The sequence below is a fragment of the Patiria miniata genome, unplaced genomic scaffold, assembly GCF_015706575.1.
Source record: "Patiria miniata isolate m_02_andy unplaced genomic scaffold, ASM1570657v1 HiC_scaffold_20, whole genome shotgun sequence".
Lineage (NCBI taxonomy): Eukaryota > Metazoa > Echinodermata > Asteroidea > Valvatida > Asterinidae > Patiria > Patiria miniata.
The window spans coordinates 11,291,507-11,316,877 of NW_024037059.1; the positions used below are offsets into that span (position 1 = coordinate 11,291,507).

The 25,371-nt window shown below is 40.5% G+C and overlaps 2 long non-coding RNA genes across 2 annotated transcripts; one reads left to right on the forward strand and one right to left on the reverse strand.

The window, feature by feature from the left end:
• The first annotated feature begins 10,199 nt into the window (after window positions 1-10,199).
• Window positions 10,200-16,567, forward strand: LOC119727456. The gene is made up of 2 exons (XR_005270951.1): window positions 10,200-13,362; window positions 14,711-16,567. It is a non-coding gene; the product is annotated as an uncharacterized LOC119727456 (long non-coding RNA).
• A 1,610-nt stretch (window positions 16,568-18,177) lies between these two features.
• On the reverse strand, window positions 18,178-22,393 carry LOC119729303. Its single transcript, XR_005271215.1, has 2 exons — window positions 19,322-22,393; window positions 18,178-19,230 (listed from the first exon to the last, which is right to left on the reverse strand). It is a non-coding gene; the product is annotated as an uncharacterized LOC119729303 (long non-coding RNA).
• Window positions 22,394-25,371: the final 2,978 nt, after the last annotated feature.

The window sequence follows — 25,371 nt, forward strand, 5'->3', positions numbered from 1 at the left end:
CATTTTTCTCAGGTTGCAATTTCCTTTAACATTCTCGCTCTCTTCAGCCCTAACTAATCACAAAATGAAGGCTGGAATACATCTTCATCAAAATGTGGTTTCAAGTTTAATAACGAGAGGGTAAAACAAAATGCATGGGGTGTTAATCCACATGCCTGAATTTAGGCATAGTTTGGGTAACCACTGAGTACTTATTCCACCATGTGTGATCAGGTTGTGACCAATAAAAGAACATTTAAAGAAGTAAAAAGTATATTTTCTCATTGCATAGTAGTTACAATTTATAAACAACACTTATGGTGATAAATTAATAAAGTCTCAACCATGATGCTTTTTTGTGTGTTAATCTTTAAAACCTGCAAACAGCTCCCAGATTAAATAATGTATCACCTAATTTCTTACTCCTTGCCAGCCTCTTTACCAATGCAGCTTGGTCAGGAGTTGTGTCAGAGATGAAGTCATGACAAATTTCACAAGCTTCCGTCAGTTTTAATGCATGTACAGTGTACATGCATGTGCTTGAGTCTTTACCGGTAAACATTTGTATTACAATGTACATGTACATTGCACATATAGACGCCAAGCTTTATCAACTCTGGCTTCCTCTGTTTTCATGAAGATGGTAATTTGTCAACTTGGTACCTCATGAATCGCTCCAATATCTCCTGCTCTTCTTTTTCATCATACCTGCACATGCCAAACCCATCACATAATTGTTGCACAACAAAAGTCTGCCATATTGTACATGAATGTACCGGTAGAAGTTGTTTTACATCTTTCGATGTGAATCCAGATGTCTCAATCTGGGCATAGTTTGGGTGACCACTGAGTACTTATTCGACCATGTGTGATCTGGTTGTGACCAAGGAAGGAACATGTAAGAAGTAAAAAGTTTGATATTTTCTCAGTGCAAAGTGATAATATATACAACACTTACGGTAATAAATTGATTTAGTAATAAAGAACATTAAACCTGAGGATGTGGTCTCAACCACGATGCCTTAAAAAAAAAAAAAATCCTGCCTGCAAGCAGCTTCCAGATGATACCTCCTAATTTCTTGCTCCTTGCCATCCACTTAGCCAAAGTAGCTTGTCCAGGAGTTGTGTCTGAGATGAAGTCATGACAAATTCCGCAGGCTTCATTGAGCTCTTGTGCTATCCCTTTTTGTCTGTCAAGGGCTGGATGTCTATTTCCACACATCTTTCATTCTGTGTTGCCAGTGACAGGAACAAAACCTCAGATACATGTATTGCATAGCAATTTGAGCACGTGTCGACCTCTTAAAACTTATTACTAGTGATCTTTTACGGGTCGTGCCACATACTTTGGAGACTACTGAGGCACCAAATGAGGCACTGTCTCATCCAGTGCATATTCTGTGATTGATGGTGCAGATGATGACGGCAGGTGGCGTGGACATGTGACTTGTATGCCACTTAGTCCATCTCTGACTGCTTGTCCAAGCTGGTCAGCTAGTCCTGCATATTTCTTACAATTCCTACACAATGAACAGAATGCCTTGAACGAAATATGTAATTGAATGAGATCCTCTAAAGATGCCTGCAACATTTCATAGCCTGATGAGGAGAATAAAAAAGAAGACAAAATAGGAAATAAAATACCGGTAACAGCCGTCCTGTCGCAACTTTTACAATAATTTTCATATAGTGAAAACATGGTATGCCATATATTTGTTAGTATTGTTATACTGGAAATTAATCAGCATTCTCCCCTTCAGACGATCTCTTCACTCTGTTGCAAATTGAGGATGTGTGCCAAGGTTCTCATTTTTGTGGTGTAAATCCAGATGTCTCAATCTGGACGTAGTTTGGGTAATCACCGAGTACCGATTCTTCTTCAACCATGAGCGGTCGCATTTTCTTTAATCTGGGCATAGTTTGGGTTACCCCTGAGCACATATTCCACCATGTGTGATCGAGTTGTGACCAACGAAAGAACATTTAAAAAAGTAAAAAGTATTTTTTCTCAGTGCAGAGTGAAAACATGAACAATACTTATGGTATTCTCCTATTAAATGAATAAAGTAATAAAGAACACCAACTTGACGGTGTGGCCTCAACCAGGTTGCCTTCTTTGTTATATTGCCGGCAAGCAGCTTCCTGATTATACTGTACCTCCCGTTTTCTTGCTCCTTGCCATCTCCTTCACCAAAGCATCTTGGTCAGGAGTTGTGCCGGAGCTGAAGGAGACGTGAAGAAATTTCGCGAAATTCCTTGAGCTCTTGTGCCATCCATTTTTTCCCCTGTCAACTGGATGTCTTTTTAAACCCATTTTTCATTTTTTCCGTTTCCACTGACAGATAATTAGAACATAAAACCTCAGGTACATCTATTGCAAAGTAATTTGTGCAAATGTGTTGACTTCCTGAAGCTTATTACCAGTTATCTTTTATGGGTTGTGCCACACACTATGGAGACTACTGAGGCATCAAAATGAGGCACTCTCAGTCCGGGAAATGTACGAATTCGACAACGTTGTCATATTTAACAACCATTGTCGTATTCGACAACTTCCGGTATACATGTACATCACTATTCTGCAAGACTGGATTGGAAAATGAACGCGGTACAGAGATGCAAAGACATGTTACAATCCTTTCATTGTTGATTATAGTTTTATTGATTTACAAAACGATTTAAAAAAAATAAATAGGTACATGTACTTTTAATATAGATTTATGGATATACTTTTGTCATAATTTAAGAAATTTGAAAGGATTTTGACTGATTTATTTCATGCCAAAACCATCACTTCAGTAACATATAGGATTCCTGATTTTACAATATACTTTTGTCATAATTTAAGAAATTTGAAAAGATTTCGACTGATTAATGGCATGCCAAAACAATCATTTCAGTAACATATAGGTTTCCTGATTTTACAATATAATTAAAGTAAAATCACAGTTTTCTAAATTAAAAATAAAATCACATTTTTTTGGTGAAGTACTATGCAGCATAAATAAATAATGTACTGAAAATAGGCTAAAACTACGAAAACAACAGAAACTCTTGATGTCTAGATGACTGGGTAGTAGGGCCGGCGTTCCTCAGTAGATCCACAGCCTGTCTTTGTCTGTGAGGTGTGGACGGATGCTGTCCGCAATCTCCACTGCATCTTGCTGGCGCACCACCTCCAGGTGGTAGACGGCCACCAGCTTTGGGCCACCTCCGGAGGCAGCGCCGCCGTGTTGGAACTCCCCCGTGAACACACACACGGCCCTTGCGATGGACAAATCCTTGGCAAGGCCAGCGGCCAGCACGTTGCATATTTTGGGGGGCACGTGACCGATGACCTTGCCGGCAACATCAGCTACGGTGGTGCGATTAGGACCAGCTCTGGTTTCGATCCCCTGGACAGCCTCATCAACATCTTCCAGCTGTGGAGCCTTGACCACACATCCCTACTGGTCGTATTTGCTGGATTGGTGAGAACACTGCATGACAAACTGTCACCCCTGCAGAGGACGGTTGTGGTAGGCATGGTACCTGCAATCATGGAGGAATAAAAATCAGTGACAAAACCCAAGGTTCAGAGAAATTCATCAATTGTGAGACGTTAAATAAGGTAAAAACTGAATGTACATTTATGAATGTAACCAATACCCATTGATCGTTGACACAAATGTTAATGCAACTGTCCCTTCTCGATGCCACCCCTTCTCTTGACGGAGACATTTCATTTCCTGCAGATAGTCCATTGCAAGGAAATTCAACGTTGAACTTCAGTCTCAGTATACTATTTAAGTCGTGGGAAAGATTTGCAAGATGTGCGCTGTGTGGTGACCCAAAAGCAAGTGTGATACTAACAGCATGCATGGGCAGTGTTGCCGCGTCTTTGTAAAAACAAGATGACGTCATATCCGCATATTTGGTCATGCAAGACGGCAAACTTTTTGTACTATTCTAGAAACTTGTGTTAAAGGGAGCATACACCAATTGCAGAAACTCAAAATCGGAACTGTCGAATATCACGATGTATAATACTTGAAAGTAAGTAAATAATGGTACCATGGTTGGAGATTTTGGCATTGCCAATGATTATGAGTAACGTGACCAATCTTGGTCAGGAGTTGTGCCGGAGCTGAAGGAGACGTGAACATTTTCGCGAAATTCCTTCCATTTTTTTTCCCTGTCAACTGGATGTCTTTTTAAACCCATTTTTAATTTCTTCTGTTTCCACTGACAGATAATTAGAGCATAAAACCTCAGATACATCTATTACAAAGCAAGTTGAGCATATGTGTCGACTTCCTGAAGCTTATTACCAGTGATCTTTTGCGGGTTGTGTCACATACTATGGAGACTGCTGAGGCATTAGAATGAGGCACTGTCTCATCCAGTGCAGATTCTGTGATTGATGGTGCAGATGATGACGGCAGATAATGCGAACGTGTGACTTGTATGCCACTTAGTCCATCTCTGTTTGCTTGTCCAAGCTGGTCAGCCAGTCCTGCATATTTCTTACAATTCCTACACAATGAACAGAATGCCTTGAACGAAATATGTAATTGAATGAGATCCTCTAAAGATGCCTGCAACATTTCGTAGCCTGATGAGGAGAATAAAAAAGAAGACAAAATAGGAAATAAAATACTGGTAACAGCCATCCTGTCACAAATTTTACAATAATTTTAATATAGTGAAAACATGGTATGCCATATATTTGTTAGTATTGTTATACCGTAAATTAATCAGCATTCTCCTCTTCAGACGATCTCTTCACTCTGTTGGAAATTATTGAGGATGTTTGCCAAGGTTCTCTTTTTTGTGGTGTAAATCCAGATGTCTAAATATGGGCGTAGTTTGAGTAATCACTGAGTACCTATACAATGTACTTCTTCAACCATGAGCGGTCACGTTTTTCCTTAATCTGGGCATAGTTTGGGTAACCCCTGAGCACATATTCCACCATGTGTGATCGAGTTGTGACCAACGAAAAACAATTTCGCAAAGTTCTTTGAGCTCTTGTGCCATCCATTATTGTCTGTCAATTGGATGTCTTTTTAAACCCATTTTTAATTTTTTTCTGTTTCCAATGACAGATAATTAGAGCATAAAACCTCAGATACATCTATTACAAAGCAATTTGAGCATATGTGTCGACCTCCTGAAGCTTATTACCAGTGATCTATTGCGGGTTGTGTCACATACTACGGAGACTGCTGAGGCATTAGAATGAGGCACTGTCTCATCCAGTGCAGATTCTGTGATTGATGGTGCAGATGATGACGGCAGGTAATGCGAACGTGTGACTTGTATGCCACTTAATACATGTAGTGCATTTCTGTTTGCTTGTCCAAGCTGGTTAGCTTGGCCTACATATTCCTTACAATTACTGCACAATGAACAAAATATAATTGAATGAGATGCCTGCAACATTGTGTACTGGCACATACCCAGTACATGTACATGTATTAAGTTGAGGTAGGAGAACTGTCATGCAACAGAACTCTGCCATATTATAATTCCAAGAGGCATTGTTAGACTGGGCTTTTGTTCGGCTTTGATTGGCACTTGCATATTGTTCTCCCATGGTTCCTTTACAGCCGGTGGTTTCTTTTCACCGTTATCATTGGAATGCATTGTGCTTAGAATGTGGGCAGGTAATGGCGGAGCTTTTTCTCCGATGGCTTTGAGAGTGGCATCTATCATTGTATCTCCAGTGCTTGGAATTTCTTTTGCTCCCCGTTAGCTGAGAGTTCCTTTCCCTGGGTTTGGTTTATTTTGAGCTCTAGATTTGATATTTTGGAAGAGTTTGCTTTCATTGCTGCACAATTTGCTTCCATTGCTTTGACCATCGTTTCCATATGTTTTGTGAGCAAGTTGACAGCATGCGACAGTTGTGCAATATCTGTCTGGGCATGTTGGTCAGCTGAGGGTGTTTCGACATATTCTATAATTATTAGTTGCTTTTCTGCGAGTTCGTTTAGCTTTGTTTGCAGGGTGGGGTTGTCATGAAAATGATCGATTGTTACCGATGAACCTACCAGTAGCTCTTCTCTTTTAGCAACTATGTTTTGGGCAAACTTAGTTCCTATCCCTGGTAATGTAGTTAATTCTTTTACGGACGCCTTATTGATATTTATGGCCATGGTTTGAGTACGGTTCCCCAAAAGTGTGATTGACAGTACATGTAATGATAAGTAACAATTAAATACTTATTAAAAGAATCTGCTACAAAGTCTTTAATTCTAGACAGTCACTTGCTTTAACTGTTACGCCTTCTGCTGTCATTGACGCACAGCAGTTTGTCCAGATAACAGTTAGAATATATTTTGGTGCCGCAAAAAAATGAACATTATAGTTCTTTTGCTTCTTGTAAACAGCGGACCCACGCAATGCGATAAGTAGCAGATTCCTGATCAATACAAATAACAAAATACAAAGCTCAAGAATATCACAATATTATCTTCTTTAACTCTAGGAAACTCTTAATAAATGCTCTTAAAATGGTCTTGGTTTTAGTGTCGACAAATTCAACGAACGCCGAGAATGTCGACGAAATGTCATTGACAATGTCAACCACGCCTACAATGTGTGTAAAAACAGTCTAGGGGAATTGTCACTGTTGATGGTTGATTTTAGAGCAACTTTAGAACAAACGCTGATTAATCAACTAACGCCGATTAAGTCGACGCGAATCAGTAGAAAGTATCAGCCGAATGAAAATTTTCACAGAGACAATTACTCTTCTAATTGAAAAAGGTGATAGCTTTTTCTTTCCTTTCGTAACTTAAATCCTAAACCCTATTATCTTAGCGTAACTGTTGGTCTGCAGTACCACTGCAGTAGGAATTTACCTCGTCGCCAATGTGGTATTTGGCGAGAACGGCGCCAAAGAGCCGGAGTCCAACAGCAACGGAGGAAGGAGACGCAAGTCAGGTTTGTTTCGGTGCATGGATCAGACTGACGTCTCGTGGCCAGCCCGCTCGAGCTGGCCACTCACGCCGTCAAGCCCGACTGACTTTATTCAATACGCATTCACTACACATGTAGATGTTGTTTTACATCTGGATTCACATCTTGCGGTGTGAATCCAGATGTCTCAATCTGGGCATAGTTTGGGTAACCACTGAGTACAAATTCCACCATGTGTGATCGGGTTGTGACCAATGAAAAAAACATGTTAGTAAAAAGTATCTTCTCTGTGCAGAGTGAACACATGAACAACATTCATGGTAATAAATTAATAAAGAACATTAACTTGAGGGTGTGACCTCAACCAAGATGCATTCTCTTTTTTTTTATAGCTTGCCTGCAAGCATCTTCCATATTATACAATGCACCTCCTGATTTCTTGCTCGTTGCCATTCCCTTTACCAAAGCAGCTTGTCCAGGAGTGTCTTAATCTGAGCATAGTTAGGGTAAGCAGCGAGTACTGATACTTCTTCAACAATGTGCGGTCGCTTTTCCTTTAATCTTGGCTCAGTTTGGGTAACCCCTGAGCACATATTCCACCATGTGTGATCGAGTTGTGACCAATGAAAGAACATTTTAAAAAGTAAAAAGTATATTTTCTCAGTGCAGAGTGAAAACATGAACAATACTTATGGTATTCGCCTATTAAATTAATAAAGTAAGAAAGAACATTAACTTGACGGTGTGGCCTCAACCCCGATGCCTTCTTTGTATATTGCCGACAGGCAGCTTCCAGATTCTACCTCCTGATATCTTGCTCCTTGCCTTCTCCTTCACCAAAGCATCTTGGTCAGGAGCTGTTTCAGAGCTGAAGATGTGACAAATTTCACAAAATTCCTTGAGCTCTTGTGCCATCCATTTTTGTCTGTCAACTGGATGCCCTTTTTCACCCTTTTTTCATTTCTTCTGCGTCCAGTGACAGATAATTAAAGCATAAAACCTCAGATACCGGTACATCTTTTACAAAGCAATTTGAGCAAATGTGTCGACCTCTTGAAGCATACCGGTATTACTGGCAGTGATCAAAGCCAAATAATGCATATGATTTGACCATTGAGTACTGTTTCCATAAGTTTTTTTTTACAGTAGGCCTACTTCTTTTGGTGTGAATCCAAATGTTTAAACACGATCATACTTTGGGTAACCTCTGAGTATGTATTCAGTCATGTGTGCTCGGGTTATGACCAATTAAAGCACATGGAAAAAATAAAGAGTATGGAATGTATTATTCTCTCACTGCTGTACATGTACATGCAACATTTTCTACCTAGAAACTGTGCTTCCTGGTATGTAGTACAAGTCTCTATCTTTAGCCATGCAAACCTTCAAAAGAGTTCCGTTTCAAAAGAGTTCCGTTACAAAAGAGTTTCAAAATGTTTAAACACGAGCATACGTTGGGTAACCTCTGAGTACGTATTCAGTCATGTGTGCTCGGGTAATGACCAATTAAAGCACATGGAAAAAATAAAGAGTATGGAATGTATTATTCTCTCACTGCAGTACATGTACATGCAACATTTTCTACCTACATTGTAGAAACTGTGCTTCCTGGTATGTACAATGTATGACAAGTCTCTATCTTTAGCCCTGCAAACCTTCAAAAGAGTTCTGTTTCAAAAGAGTTCCGTTACAAAAGAGTTCCGTTACAAAAGAGTTTCAAAATGTTTAAACACGAGCATACTTTGGGTAACCTCTGAGTACGTATTCAGTCATGTGTGCTCGGGTTATGACCAATTAAAGCACATGGAAAAAAAAAAAGAGTAAAGAATATATTATTCTTTTACTGCAGTACATGTACATGTATAGTGCAACATTTTCTATGTAGAAACTGTGCTTCCTGGTAGGTTTGACTAGTCTCTATCTTTAGAAAAAATAAAGAGTATAGACTGTATTCTTCTCTCACTCCAGTACCAGTACATGTGCATGTATGTGCAACATTTTCTACCTAGAAACTGTGCTTCCTACATGTAGTAGGTTTGACAGGTCTCTGTCTTTAGCCATGTTAATCTTCAAAAGAGTTCCGTTTCAAAAGAGTTCCATTTCAAAACAGTTCCGTTTCAAGAGTTCCATTCAAAAGAGTTCCATTGCAAAACTGTTCCTTTCAGCTTTGTGAAAAACATGTTTGGAAATTACACATGTCAATGTTAGATTCTCAATTTTGAACTCTCCGATGAAGATATCTTGATTAATGTGATTATGGGTAAATTATTATAATAAGCAAAGATAAACATGGCGAATAAGGCAGATTGGTTAGCAAGTAAATGCAAATCTGACTCTAGAACTTACATCATTTTCTCTGCGTTGAAGACTTCCTTTGTTTTGGTACCGTACACAAAGTGGGGGTAGGTTTCACTGGCCATCATCTTATTGTAGATACATGTATGCCCACTGTGTCATATGTACATGTAGGTGATGATTTACAAACTAGTCCAACAACTCCCCATCCCAGCAAAGATTTCTGCCCAGAAGAAGCCTTGCGACAGTGTAGCCTCCATATTTCAACAGCTCCCCTGGTAGGCAGTCTGTTCCAGCAGCCTTATTATTCGTAATGCCAAGACACGCCTCGTGGACTTCCGAAAACGTTGTTGTCTGATCAAGATCTTGAATAGGTGGCAAAGTGGGTAGGCTGTTAAAGATACTGAGGTCCGCAGGGTTGGTACAGTTCAGCAGCTTGCAGAGATGCTCAACCAGCGTGAAAGAATACCCTGAGACCTTTGATAAGAGGGGTACCGTCAGCAGAACACAAGGGGATGCATGTGCTGCATAAAAGTTTTGAGCAAAACCAAATCTCAGTGGCCTTTTCGCTCCACCAGTCATTCTGCATTCGACGTAGGGACAACTGGGCCTCAGATCGAAGTTGAGCATACTTGACAGGGAAACTCATCAACAATTGCATGCTCATTAACAACAAGTGCCTCCTAGAAGGCATTCTTTTATGCAGGCATTGTGCTGCAGAGCTTCAGACCTTTTTTTTTTTCTTAGCCCAGGAGATGCCTCTTATTTCTTGTTTTGGCACACAGCACTGTGCATATAGTTTTGGTGACAACTGAGTACAGTTGCTTTGATTTTGTTTTACTCCTTTGGTAGATCCCAATGTGTGAACCCGAGCACAGTTTGGGTAATCGCTGAGTGCACTGTTTTATGTGTTATCATCAGTTATGATTATGTTATCATAAGTTACTTGTACATGTACCTTTAACTTTTAAACTGTCAAGTGTATTTGATACCCCCCCCCCAAAAAAAAAAGAAAGAAAGAAAGAAAATTGACAAATTGAATGGAGTGTGACTACCGGTACTTTTAGTAATCTAGGAAATTGAACTAGATGGAATACACTGGTCTTGTAGGATCTCAGCTGATCATACTTCATAGGGATTCTTGGTGTGCACCTCTTCATGCCTCGAGGCACTCATCAATGTCACACATTGATCAAAACGTGTCTGTGTACTACACTGCAGGAAGTATTACTTATTGTCAGGCAAAGAGAGCAACACAAACATAATTAAGCTGACTTAGACTTATAAGTAATGATTTAAACATTTCTGTTTGTACAATCTACCTGTATTCACCACACCAAGGTGGTTCCATCTTGCCAGCTTTTTAACCATAATTTTGTGGAGTTTCATCAGAGAGCTTTGTTGCCAACACCCAGGTGGACTGTTGTCACACCTTGGCTTTTCCTGAGTTGGAAGGCCATCTTATGGGTCCTTTTCTGGTGTGCATCCAGATGTCTTAACCTGAGCAAAGTTTGGGTGACCACTGAGTACAGTTTCTATGATATTGTTCTTTGTCTTGTGGTGTGAAGCCAGATGTATCAACCTGAGCATAGTTTTGCTGACCACTGAGAATAGTTTCTATGATTTTCTTTTACTTCTTGTGGTGCAAATCCAGATGTCTCAACCTGTGCATAGTTTTGGTGACCACTGAGTACAGTTTCTATGATATTGTTTCTTATCTTCTGATGTGAAGCCAGATTTCTTAACCTGAGCATAGTTTGTGTGACGGTAAGTACAGTTTCTATGATTTTGTTTTACTTCTTGTGGTGCGAATCCAGATGTCTCAACATGTGCATAGTTTTGGAGACCACTGAGTACAGTTTCTATGATTTTGTTTTACTTCTTCTGGTGTGAATCAAGATGTGTTAACCGTAGTTTTGGTGACCACTTAATTGGTGAACTGTTTCTATGATATTGTTTTTTGTCTTCTGGTGTGAATCCAGATGTCTTAACGTGAGCATAGTTTTGGTGACCACTGGGTAAAATTTCTATGATTTTGTTTTCTGAAAACTCTCAGCCCTGATATAGGCCTACCGGTACATGGTTTTCAACCTTCATCAAAGTCTGATGTCTCATGATGAGATAGGCAGTTTCATTTACTATGTTATGGCAACTTGAGCATTTACATACCGTAGCTCTGTGCATCGCATTCCAAGTTTGCTGTACAGCATGATGCTCGCAAAGGTGTTTGCACTTCCAAGTTTGGCTCAATGTCTGCAAATGCCGTTCTTGCAGCTGCAGTTGGTGAGTTCCAAAATGTCATGTGGAGCTGGTAGAGCCAAATGTTAATATCTCTTTACCTTGAAGTACATGTAGTCTCTTGTTTTCGGTATCTTCACAGAACTGCATGAATAGTTTCATGTACCCACTTTGGATTTCTGTTAATGGCTTACTTGTCTTACTAAGGAACCTTGTATAGTCCTAGTTATAACAATCCCTGTGATTTTGAAGCTCACGACCAACCGAGTCCTCATCCTGTATCTGCTCCAGAATTTCAATGTGTTCTTTTCTTTGTGCTGCCTCTAACAGTTGTCCACCACTAAGTTCATATTTCGTCACTCTTGTAAGAGCTCTTTTACCCGCAAGGAGGAAAAAAGAAAAAAAGAAAGAAGAAAACTAGATGCGGTAATAACTAAACAAAACAGAGCTGTTCCCGACATGTTTTTGATTGTTTATCATGTCTGTTGGATGGTAGAAAACAAATTATGATTTTTTCAAAAATCTGTGACTTTTAAAATTGAAATTGTAATCTCAAATAATTGCACTCCAGCTTGTAGAACATAAAGCCTAGCACAGCTGATTGTGTGAACGTCAGGATTTTTCAAAGGCCTTAGAAGGACAGCTATATGCTGCATTTACTCACCGGCCGGGAAGGGGCCAGGAATCACCTCAGATTGCACCACAGAGCATCTACCGGTAAAATCCTAAATTCTCGGGGCCCTTAAGTGGGCCCTGGACAGCTCTCTAGATGCAGGGCATTAGTCCTCAGATCAAATGCCCCTTTGCATCTTTGCAACTGATTACTGAGTAAATACAATCATTTTTCAAAATTGTAATGCAAGAAAATATGCAGATGAAACATATGGTTAACTCAACATTGAAGTTCACAAGTATTACAAACTTGTAAAAGCAAAAGAATATTTTAAACCAGTGAAAACAGAAATCCTTATAATTCTAAAAACGTTTGCTCGCGTTTGGGGTAAGTGGCCAGGAATCACCTAAGATTGCACCACAGATCATCTACAATTCAACATGTCCGTGTCATCCCAGGGAGCTTGACAGACAACAGCTGCCATTTTTCTTGGGGCCATGGATGGATGTTTGAATCAAGCCTCTTTGCTCCATGCTCATGGTAGAGGACCTTCTCCCAAGCTGGCCACCATCTGGGATGAGAGGAAATTGTCAAGGCTTCGTGCAGATTCTGTGTCACCCTGTTGTTTGATTGGTGCTACTGGTATTCATTAATAAATTCAGTGGTTACAGATCATACATGTAAATCCAATAGAAACCCCCCACAGCCCAGTACGTTGCTAATACTGGGATTTTTTATTTCCATCCCAACAGATTCTTCGGAAGCTGCTCAGGGACTTTCTGGTCTGTGCCGTCCGTGCCACACCATGAGGAGGGGGTGCCCTGGCTGCATCACTTACACCTGAGGGGGGTGACGTAACCCACAGACTGTCGGCTAGAAAGTTTTCAGATCTTTCCCTCTTGCTGGGATACCTCCAGGGAATCTCCCGAAATGTTAAGGGGTCGAACGCCAGTTTCGTAAACAAACACAAATGGGCAACAACTCTACTGGTATGCTCAATGAACCACTGTGCCCACTGTTGTGCCCACAAATACCCGCGGTAATTTTCAAGCATCGGGCACGTCTTCCGTCATGGTGCTGGTTGATACAACCAGTTTGTCTGGAAGAGAATGTTCCAGGCTTCCAGCTCATCGTTCCATCTGTTTCAGACTAAGAAGAGGCTTTTCATTCAGCAGCCTTTCTAACGCATTTTGTAATTCTTGATTTTTTGTAGCGCTGTGTATTCCTCCTGAGTGATGACCTGTTCACAAGTGCGTGGCCATGACTGATCTTGCAGTAAATCTCTTGATAGCCAGTGAGTCTGCTACTTGGAAGTAGTCTGCATAAAGGCTTTAGTAAGTTTCAATTAGCCTCTTCCTTTATCTATGTTGCTCACTGTTCTGCTTGGATCATGGGCTATATGTCTCTAACACTAGCCCTCCTCAATCCTCCAAAATCCTCATTGCAGTTTTGAAGGATATTTGAGGATTGAGGATGAATGGCAAAAAGTGCCAGTGGATTTTGGAGGATGCAATTGGTCGAAGTTGTAGGCTGTACCCAGCATTCCTTATGCTCAGCCATGCATAATGGAACCCTGCATTAGGCCAAAAAAAAAATATTCAGTCTCTGGTCAGACCAATGTTCCGGAATTGACGCGGGGACGCAGCTTTTTTTTTTTTTTTTCAAGCTTGGATTGTACAGACAAGGTGGGGTACTATTTTGCTTTTTTGGTGTCCTCATGTACATTGGTGTCCTCCATAATTATCCTTGGTGCTTTCGATCATTTGCCTTGGTGCCATTTCCCATTCCTTGGTGCTATTTGGTAAAAAAAAAAATGAGGAGGTGCGGCAATGGAGGGCGCTGTTGGAGCTACCGCGGAACCTTTTTTGAAAAAAAAAAGACTGACGCGCATGATTAAAATCGACGCGCGCGCTGACCAGAGACCGACTTATTTTTTTTTGGCCTTATGCTCGATATCATCTGCACTGCTTCTAAATGTCATCGGTACTGACTCGACCCATAGCAGTGAATGGAGGAGGATTGTGGAGGATTGAGGCAATGGTCACCCCTCCACTGAAGAAATTAAAGAAATAACGGATGATTTTGGAGGATTGAGGATGAATCCAATTTTTACATTGGCAATTGGAGGATTTTGCAGGATTGAGGATGGTTCCTAGCCAAAATGGCCTAGGGGGTTAGGGTTAATACAATAAGAAAGTGAACGACACAGAAACAAATTGGAATGCAGACATTTGAAAACTGTTTGCCAATCAAATAAACTTAAATTATCAATCAACCACTTTCTGGGGCTTTCAAGGAATTAGATTAAACGAAACAACTATTTGAATCTGAAGAAAGAATGCTCAATCAGACAATATTGTGGATTTTTGGGTGTTTGAAAGCTGAAATAAGGAAATGTTCATTTTAACAAAAAAATTGAATGGGCTTTGTGTTAAATTGAACAATATTTTGACGGTATTGGCCAGGAAAGCCAATGCATTAATGTTGTTATTCATATGGTGCATCTTATCAGAACTTCTCTGTAGTCCCACTCCTTATCTACATGTATGTGAAGCCTCAACAATTACAAAAGCTTCCAAATTAATTAAGACGGCAGTCATTATTGCGTATAAGTATGCTATGTTGGGTTTAAAAAAAATTATTTTGATAATTTGTTTGCTTTTATTTTTGTTTTGCTTTCAGGTTTTTATGCTCTCTCAAGTAGACGGAATGCTGGAATGCCCTGAAACTATGTCACTTTGTGAAGACCTTCATCAGAGAAACAACTCCATCAAAGATGCCTTGGGCTTATGTAGAATGTACGAGGTTATTGTTTTGTTGTTATAATGTGCAACTGATACTGAATAAACGGTTGACTCCCATTCATAAAATATTGGTTGTCGTGACAGTAAAAACAATAATGTCTGTCCTGAAATCTCACCTATTTGAGATATGGTAGACACAAGAGGGCGCTATTTGGTTAGGGTGAATACACCACAATCTACTCAAATCAAACAGTGTGCCCTTATATTATGTCTGCCATATCAGACCCTCACAAATAATTTCATTATGTTCTACAAACACGCACATGAATTCAAAATGTCTGCAGAATGACGAGTTAGCGCTCTAGTAATTTAATATAGCTCTATGATTTTCTGGTTGTCTGTAAAAGTGACCAGGGCTTTCTATTGTATTTCTGAGTGCCTGTGTACCTACTTTGAGTGAACATGTTCCGGTAGGTCCTAATAATACATGGTTTACTGTACTAAAAAAAAATGGAACAGTGAAATCAATGGAGAAAATTAGATGAAAATACATACTTACGGAGATCGAAAACCAGACAAATGAAGATACACAGATTGAAGACATTAACTCTACTTTATTAAATTCGAAAAAAATAAACTCAAGCGGACGTAGGATGGTGAAGGAAACCCGACATATTTCCGCGGGTGAAAAAAAGGAAAGATTTTCACCATCCGACGCCAAGAGAAAAGAGGTAGCTAAGATGAGGGTCAGGCCGTGGGCAAGGTGGGTAGCCTATTGTGTGAACTCTTATAGCAGATGTATTGCACCCTCTAGGGAAATATGCATAGGTAGTGGTCTTATGGGTATTAGATGAGCGCTGTACACTTTAAATTTAACAAGCCGGTGAATGATTGAGGTTTTTGTGCATGCATCAGTGAATATTTAGAGTTTGTTCATAAAATCACATGAGGCTCTGTAAATGTAGGAGTTCAGGTTGGCATGTATGCTTTGGTTAAAGGGAATAAACAACATTTGCTAAAATAAGGAACCAAAGCTACCAGATTATCAGGAAATACCGTACTGGACTGTTAGTGAATGCCAGTCTACAGCATCCTGTAAAATCATGGCACCTGGTGTGCTGACATTTTCAAGAGAGATTTGTATCAATTTCCAACACTGGTTGTTCGTCCAGCATTGGAACAAAACTTGACTTAGCAATTGAGTACGTGTATTTTCAATGCACACGTATACATGTATGTGTAACCTACTTTGTAACCATGTGGCGTTTGATTTTAGTGCAGTTCCAGAACTTATTGTGAAATCTGTTTTCACTCTGTATTTGAATCGATGTGTTTTTCTACATGAAGTGGAAAATAAAAAAAAAATCATAATTTTGAAAGAAATTTTACATGACACTGTAGGTCAAGTCACTGGCAGTTCAGGCCCAAGGCAAAAGCCAGAGAGCCCACTTGAAACTATCAATTCAATATTCAAGCAAAAGTATGTCATGTTAATACAGCAAGACAATAACAGTACCTTGGCCTTGTCCAATATTTTTTAGTAAACATAAAATCTTGAGCATTGATAAATTTGGATCTTTCTAACTACTTTTCTTTGCTGTCAAAGGTCTAGCATTTTTTTAGTACAGTTTAATTTTTTTAAAATTTTACCCCAAGCATGCCAAGGAAAATGTGTAGAACATGTGTTTATTGAAATATGTTAGCATATTGACTATTTTTGTGCGACCTACAATAGAAAGTTTGTTCAATAAATGTCTTTAAATTGGATGAACTAGAAATTTGTGTTTCTTTTGAATATTCAGTTTCCTGGTGTAAATTATTCAAATGTCGCTATGGAGCTCTACATATTTTTTAATAGTGCAAATTCAAACCTTTTAGCTATAAATTCCGAGCACATATTTTGCCAATGAGCCTGTGGCCTGGTGGTCTAGCTCGCTGACCGCAAGGTCTGGGTCCGTGGTTCGATCCCAGCCGGGGATTCGGGAGATTTTTTGTTCACTGGTGGACAAGTTTTAAAAGTAATAAAATAGTAGCATAGGGTGGGGTTGAACCAGGTTCCTCTTGCATTTTCCACTATGCATTAGCACTTTCTTGCAAAACGCCGGTTTTCATAATAAAAAACCTTACGGTTTTTTACACTTCAATTGTTTTTGCCCTTGCCAAAATTTGAGGAGGTAAGGGGTACCCCTGGCATTTGTGAGGGTCTGAGGCTGGAGGGTTGTTGGAGAGGGACTTGGACTACTAGTAAAGCCTTGAGCTGGTTAGTTCTGCAAGTTGATAGGACTGCAAGTTTACGGGTCTGGGGGCTTGTTGGAGTTAACGGGCTAGACTAAGGTTTGGGGATTGCTATACAAATCGTTTCTGAGGTGGCAAGCACACACGAATTAATGTGAGGTACAGGCACAGTCCTCCCTTCAGTCGTTTTGTGCCTAGAGCGACCTCTATGGTTCCTTTTTCTGAATTTTCATACAAAGGCCGACTAAATCTGTGCTGCAAGTGGGGGGGGGGGGAGATAGGGGATGACCAAAATCCTAAAATTGCCCGGCCGTGGAAATTTCAAAAAAAGGGGGGGGGGGGAGGGAGGCTGGACACACCACATTATATTAGGGTCGCTCTTCAGGATAAATTTATCATCCCAAAAAAGTGGGGGGAATGATACAATAGCCCATCCCCAACCCCCTGACTCGCGAAAATAAAGCAGACACAGGAGACTTCTTTGACTTCTTCTTTGGTCTCACCTATGTGCGAAGAAGTGAGATTTATTCTCTCTCACTCTGCATTTTATAGGCCAACATGATCCCTATACAATAAATGCACATCATAACCCAAGTACAGAGGATACAATAACTAATGAAAATGCAGTATATGCTCAGTAGATGACTTAAGCCATGCCTATAGTGTTGTCCAGTAGGATTCTGATATTTATGACCTACCGAGGCAAAATGAGGAATGTCCCCCAAAGCCTTGTTTTGAGTAATTGACGCCTGAAGTCGGATATACTCTAAAAAAACATGTGAAAATTGGTTTTGATTGTTTGTATTTTTGAGTAGCCAAGGTATCTAAGAATCACACTATTCCTTTTTGTTGGGAAAAAGGGCTCAATGCGTGTCTTTTTTTTTCAAAGCCATTTTTCTCGAAATGAGGTTCGAGAAACCTGGCAGGACGCTGTTGAAGTTCCTGCATCTTATGTTTGGAACAAAATAAGCTACAGAAATAAGTTTGGTATCATTGGAAAAGCCAATGATTTGCACTTTAACATGATGTACATAACATCAAATCAAAGGTGGGGGTTATTTCTCATTATGCTACGGCAGGTCACATTTTAGCATGAGTGACTTGGCACTAACAAATGTCACTTCACAGTTCACCTTGATGTATAAAACCTGTACCTCATGACTCATCACAATACTATCAACGAATCAATTTATTTCACCTTATTCATTTACATTTATCAATCAACAAATCTGTCGGATTACCTTGCACAATAGTCATCGTCTTTCTTATCTCATACTTGTTCAAATACTTGCGCTCCAAATTTTGGAATTTTATGAATTTCATTTTTTTGCAATAGCACAATACTTGCTCTCGAAAGAGACACCAGCCAAGAATGTTTATGATTGATGGTAATATGGTTTATAGTTTTCTTTTTTTATATAACACAAAAGAATCTATATAAAGAATGACATAAATGATAGGAGTACAAGACCTGGAACCTGTAATTACAAATTAAACTAACATATTAATATGTACTGGGTTTGAAAACCATGGCCGGGTTATGGCCGCAACCTGGCTTGATCTGCGTCGGCGTTTTATCGACGTGCACAGCATGAATTTGTGAAAAAAATTATCAAGCCCAGGTTATATCTGCATCCTGTTGTCAGATCTTTCAGACTGTTGCAACTGCCCCCGACTTGGGACGGGCGGTAGTGGGTTGAGCGCTTTGGTCCTGGGAACCTTCCCCTTCCAGAAGCAGCAACTGTCATGACACTAGGCTGAATTAAATCAGGTGAATAAGTGTATGCTTATTAAATTGAAAAGAAATTAAATAGCAAAATATTCAAATTTGTATGAATATACTTTTTATCCAGTCATTACAAGGAAAGAAATCAATTAAATAACATGTTTGTGCGAGGGTTTGGCACTGGCAGGTGCTCGTTTTCCACAATCAGGAGAGTGATGCCTCGTCGGCAAGTGCGCCTTGGTTGTGGTGCATGCACCTGGGGCTGGACATCATCTTGTACGTCGTCAAGGTTCCATTCGCCGACGTTCTCCGGCAGGTTGTTCTCTGGCTGCTCCTCCTTGGGGCTGGTTCTGGCTATGTGGCTACCGCCACTCTCTCCATGTAGTCAGTTGGAACTTTCCACATCCCGAATAGTGAGTAGTAGAGATCGTCTCAGGTACTGTTGACCACCAGGTGTTCCATTTCCATCCTGGTACATAGTCTGTGTAAATCGACACCTGTAACATGCAATAACATGTAAGAACAGAAATGCAAGTTATTCCGTCAGCGAACCAGAAAGTAAAAAGAGCCAATGAGAATGATATTTACCCAGGCGGCACTCGAACTCTCTCCAGTCCATCCATGGGTGTCAATTATCGGTTTTGCGTCGTCGTTGTTGCTCCATAACAACCAGCAGACACGGGAGGTCCAGGACGTCGAGGTCCCGTCTGAGTAGGCGACATCTGTGGTGGATCTGATCAGTGAGTTCTAAAACAGCCCTTGATGTTTGATGCGATTCCTTGGTGTGGGTGATAGTAGGAATGTCGACTATTGTCATGCGGCATGAGGTGAGGCATCCCAGCCCATACGATTCGCCTACTGATGACGTTTACGTCCACCAGCATGAACTTGTTGGCCCGCATTTGTGTCATAATTACAGGCGTCATGTAGGGCCACGTTCCTATCTCTTTCTGTTGGATGAAGGACCTTGCAAGGATTTCTGGTCTGTAAGAAAAATAAAGAAAAATGGTTGAATATGTCATTTCAGCTCAACATGTACACACAACTGTTTTTTTTTAAGGAAAATGCATGATTTTCGGCGTCCTCAGTTCATTCGAGCATGTTCTTGAAGGTTGAGCTCATCATGGCAGGATACCCCCTTTGCTTGCGTTGTGCAGTCAACATCTGGGCCATTTGTACCGCGTCTATCCCCACCTGAAGCTCGCTTCTGAATCTGTGCCACGCCGACATGAAGACGCCCTGTACAAACTTCATCCATGCCAGGACAAGCATGCGTTATGATTGGGATGTGTCGTCGTCGACTGTGCATGTGGGGCAGACTAGAAAAAAAGAACAAGTGTGATATTGGAAATTAATGAAGGTATGTAACTTGTTTTGCGGATGATTCGTGAAATAGTTGTGATCGCCGTAGCCATGCGCGTCGGCAAAATAAAAAAAAGAATTTTTTCAATGTATTTCAACCCCCAAACTCACTGGTATGACTGAAATCCTGTTGTTGCCCAATTTTTAACGTTTTTTTAGATGGGGTTATGATTGAGTATAAGCTTTATGTGGCCTCTCTGGGCTCCCATATATTTTGCACTTAATTTAGTCGGACACTATTTTCAGTCATCAGCCGACATTTGAAGAAAAAAATAGTAAAATCTATGATCAGATTTCTGTGACAAATGATACTGAACTGTTTTGGTCAAACACACTGTTGAATTGCATTTATTTACGCTTTGCGAGGCCAACGTTTACATAAGAATTGTTTCTAGAGGAAATTTTACAATAATTAATTATAAATACTCAGCTGCGGAATTTGTGTGCTGCCTGTGGTTGATCAGCGGTTTGGATCCGCTTCCCCTAGGCGAAATGACTTGAAGGAGCTGCTGTGAAGCTTGTAGGTGATGGAAGCCGGGACTGTCCAGGGAATGGATGCAAAAAGGACCCGCTCATCTTGTCGGATGCCTAACAGAAGCTTTTTCCAGAGTTGCTTTCTGGCCATCGCCATTCTGACAAAGTTTGTCACATCATCTGAAATGAAGATGTTTGAGCCCCCATGGGTTTTATATATGTTCGGTTTATTTTTACTCTTTCTTTTGCGGTTTTTACATGAGTGAATCACTGACTTAAATAGGGAACCATGAACAGTGAATGACTGTTGTTGAACAACGAATAAACAGACTAAAGTGAATTACATGAAACTTCAAAACCATCACAACAGACTACATGCCATACGACAGAACCTTTATCAGGGCTACAAGTTTAGGTTCATCTAAACTTTCAGGTGGCAACTTGTAATAAGTCAACTTTACTAATTCGATAGTGCTGACTCTGAATCTGATTATTCACAGTGGCCCAGAATGCACATTATTAACCTTATGAAAAAATGTTATCAATTCAAATACTTTTAAACTTGACACCGCAAACACCTACTCCAGTTGCACCCAGAATGTGTAGATGCTGTTATTGAGCAGGATAACAATGATGGTGATGGCATTAACGCATACGAGTCAGACATTGAAATTGGAAATGAAACCCCAGATTAGCAAAATGACGGTGTTGATTCCTCCATGGTTGATGCAACAGAGTGGTCAGTACATGATGAGCACGGCGTCTGTAAACCAGCAGCTGCATTTATAGCCAAACTGCGAGCCAGTGGGTCGATGACTATGCATAACGCAGACATGGTTGTAGAGAACTCTTCCAGTATTGTAAAAGATATTGTGGAACATCTACACAAATTCACTCAAATGAAATTGAAAAGTGTTGCTGAGAATCCAGAGGACCTGAACAACATTCTAGATGAGGTAAAGTCCAAGTTTGAGCTCCATGAACAACCATTCCATGGTCTTACATCTCAGTACATGGAGAACAAATACTTTGTGAGAGAAGGGTCTCTCATAATGCCACAAGAAATAGTACTCGGTCACAGAATTGAGCAGCAGAACCATAGGATCTCAGGAGTTACAACTGAGGTTGTGAAGTGTAACACAATGTCATATGTGCCTTTGCAGGCAGTATTGAAAAACTTCTTGGAACTGCCTGGTGTATGGGGGGCTATCCAACAGGAAAAGTCAAAGAATGATGGTGTACTCAGAGATTTCCATGATGGCCAGTACTACAAAAGCAGTGCTTTACTGTCTCAACCTAACTGCATTTCACTAGGTCTGTTCAACGATGATCTGGAAACAACAAATCCTCTCGGCACTCACACAGGGGTCCACAAGCTTGGCTTCTTTTACTACATTGTGAAAGAGCTGCCTGCTGCATACAACTCCTTGCTGGTCAATTGCCACCTTCTGCAGATATACTATTCGGCAGACAGGAAAAAGTATGGATTCTCCAGAATTCTAGAGAATATCGTGGATGAACTGAAGCATTTGCACAAGGAAGGAATGGAAATATTCATAAACAATACAAATATACACAATGCAGTAGCATTGGGCCAAGTTTCTGGCGACAATTTGGGGATGCACGGCCTCTTTTGCTTCACAGAAAGCATTGCAGCAAACCATCCATGTAGGTTCTGCATCATTCATAAAGAAATGATGCAGACTACCTACTTTGAAGAGAGAGGACTTTTGCGAGATAGGGCTTCTCATGAACAGCATGTTTAGGATGTGGCACAGGATCCCACTTTTGTATCTGAAACCGGGGTTGTTGGCCCATCAAAACTTAATGACCTCAAGTACTTCCATCACACAGAAAATTATAGGTCTCTGAGAACAAGCTTAATTCAATTCTTGACTAATCCTCCCAATGCCCATTTCATACAAGAGGGAAAGGTTAGAATCAAATTCAGCGGTGACGGTACAATCTGCTGATTCAGACATGCACATCATAGTTTGTTAATTTAATAAGGTCATCGTTGTATTTAACTGCTGAACCTGGTACATGTGTTAAAAAAATTAAGAAGAAAACCCCTATTTTCAATCTTGGTAGTAATTACCTCGTTTAAGGAGGTTCTGTTTTCACCGACGTTAGTGTGTTTGTTTGTTGGTTGGTTGGTTGGTTGGTTGGTTGGTTGATTGATTGGTTTGTCTATGAACAAAATAACTCAAAAAGTTATGGACAGATTTGCATGAAACTGTGTGCCTTAGTACAAGTAGGAATCGCGATTATATTTTGGAACTGATGGGGATGTGCATCTGGATGCGGGATTTTTTACCCATATTTTAACCAAAACTGGGACCACATGGCCGTGTGCACAACATATTGTGAATGCGTTGCACTGACACCCCCTCCCCCCGCGACGGGCCTGGTCAGTATATACAGGCATTTCTATGTATCAAAGACTTCTCGTTACCAGACCCTGTTGACTATGAATTCATGAATTGACTGTCATCCCGCTCATCCGTGCTATCATTTGCTTTTGTATTTAAATATGGTTCGACTGACTTCTGGTGAAATTGATTACTGACTTAGCGGGTTTTTTTTCCATTGCAGTCCCAAGTCAGAGGACAAACGCAGGATGGCAGAAAAAATCATACAAACTCTCCCCAATCTGAGGTGTGATTCTGTCAGTGGTTATGTGAGTAAATATTTTGAAGCTTTGTTTAGGGAGGAGATCAAAAGGATTTTTCCCGTTCCGACGCGAGTGCACGGGAGGAGTGGGCCTATTGTTCCTAATCCCACGGGCGCCCGCATTCGCCTGGGCCCCGTTCCGACTGCGGGATCACGCCCGAAATTGCCTAACAATAGCACAATGAAATGGTCACGCTGAGTGCCCACAGCGCGGTACAATACAATAGAACAATAGTACAATAGAACTGTGCGGTGACGACGGTGGATAGTGGAACTGCACAAAAAAATATCCAAAGAATCATCAACCACAATGAAATTGACAAGGAGACTTTGGAAATACGTGTAATGGTTGCGATAAAATAATTTTTGTTGCTTTCTTATCTCTTGCAGGCGATGTATAGTTGAAGATGGATAGCGAGTTATTTAGCCCTAGCCGTCCCAGAACCCACTACCCAGCCCCCGCACGAAGCCCCAGTCGTCACAGAGCCCACCACCCAGCCCCCGGACGAGACAGCAAACGACTCGTCACTGCTGCTCGATCTGTCATTCATGGGAGATCATCAGTTGCAGCAAAGCATCATCACTCAGAATGCTTTGATTCTATCAAAACTGGACAGCCTTACACGGGTTGTGGTGGAGCTACGAGCGGAAGTCCAGGAGCTCAAGGAGGAGAAACGGGGATCTCGCCCGCTCAGCGGTCGAGAGGACGAACGGGTGCTGGTAGGGTCTAAGTTTGACGACGTATTCGCGAAGGTGAACAATGCCAAGGGCCTCATCGTAAAACTGGTAGGGAGACTCATCTGGCTGGATGAGCTGGCACGCTCCAACTTCCACGATGGAAATGTATTCAACGGGAAGAGTTGGGTTCGGGAAGAGTTGGGTTCGGAAAGAGGCTCTCCGAAAACATCCCACCTTCAAGGCCATCTTAGCACAGGCCAAACTCGACTTCCAGCGGGGCTTTGATGAGGCCGGTCTCAACAAGATCAGAGACAGCCTGAATGAAAAGTGTAGGAAGGTCGCTGCTTCCTTACGCGTGTAGCGTATTTTGACAGTTAAGGTCAGCCCTGCGACAGCTAAATTTATGCTGGGCCACAATTACATGTATTTTGAAATTTGTAAACTTATTATTCTATTTCTAACGTTGGTGAGATTTTTTTTGTTCAATGTGTCGTAACCCAAAACCATTTTCGGAGTGAATAATGATAAGCCACCGTATTAAGAAGGCGCACATTAGTACATTTTGACGGCCGAAATATAGTTCTCTGCTAGTTTTATTTTCGTAGTATGATCATACCTTCACCATTATGTTATTTTGGTGACTTTTGTAACTTAGTATTCTAACGTTGTTGGGAGTTTTTTTGTTCGATGTGTCGTAACCCAAAACCATTTTTGGAGTGAATAATGAAAAGCCACCGTAATAAAAAAGGCGCACATTGGTACATTCTGAGGGCCGAAATATATCAATATAATAATAATTATCGCGTTTTTATACATGTTTAACGATCACTATTGCTATTATCTGCTTTCAGTACACTATTTTATACAACTCCATGAAAAGATCAGCCCTGCGCCAGCTAAATTTATGTTGAGCCACATGTACATAATGTATTTTGAAATTTGTAAGCTTATTATTCTAACATTGGTGAGTTTTTTTTTCGTTCGATGTATCGTAACCCAAAACCCTTTTCGGAGTGAATAATGATAAGCCACAAAGAAGGCGCACATTAGTACATTTTGACGGCCAAAATAGTTCTCTGCTAGTTTTATTTTTGTAGTATGATCATACCTTCACTATTATGTTATTTTGGTATGAGAGACTTTTAGTGTAAATACATGTTCATAGTTCTCAGCTAGTTTAATTTTTCTTTATATGATCTTATCTTAGCTATTGTGTTATTTTGGTATAAAGTCGAGAGGGACTTTTGTGTATAAAATACATATATTTTTAAAAATAAATCACTCAATTTTCTCACATCACAACTCAATCGCCTGATCTCATGGTTGATTTATAAACTGTTTCGACCCATCATTTCAAGTGGAACAAGTTTACAGTTGGGCCCAACAGTACAACTATCAACTACCCAACATAGAAGTTTATATTTCACGTCCGTTTGCATTGACCATTCATT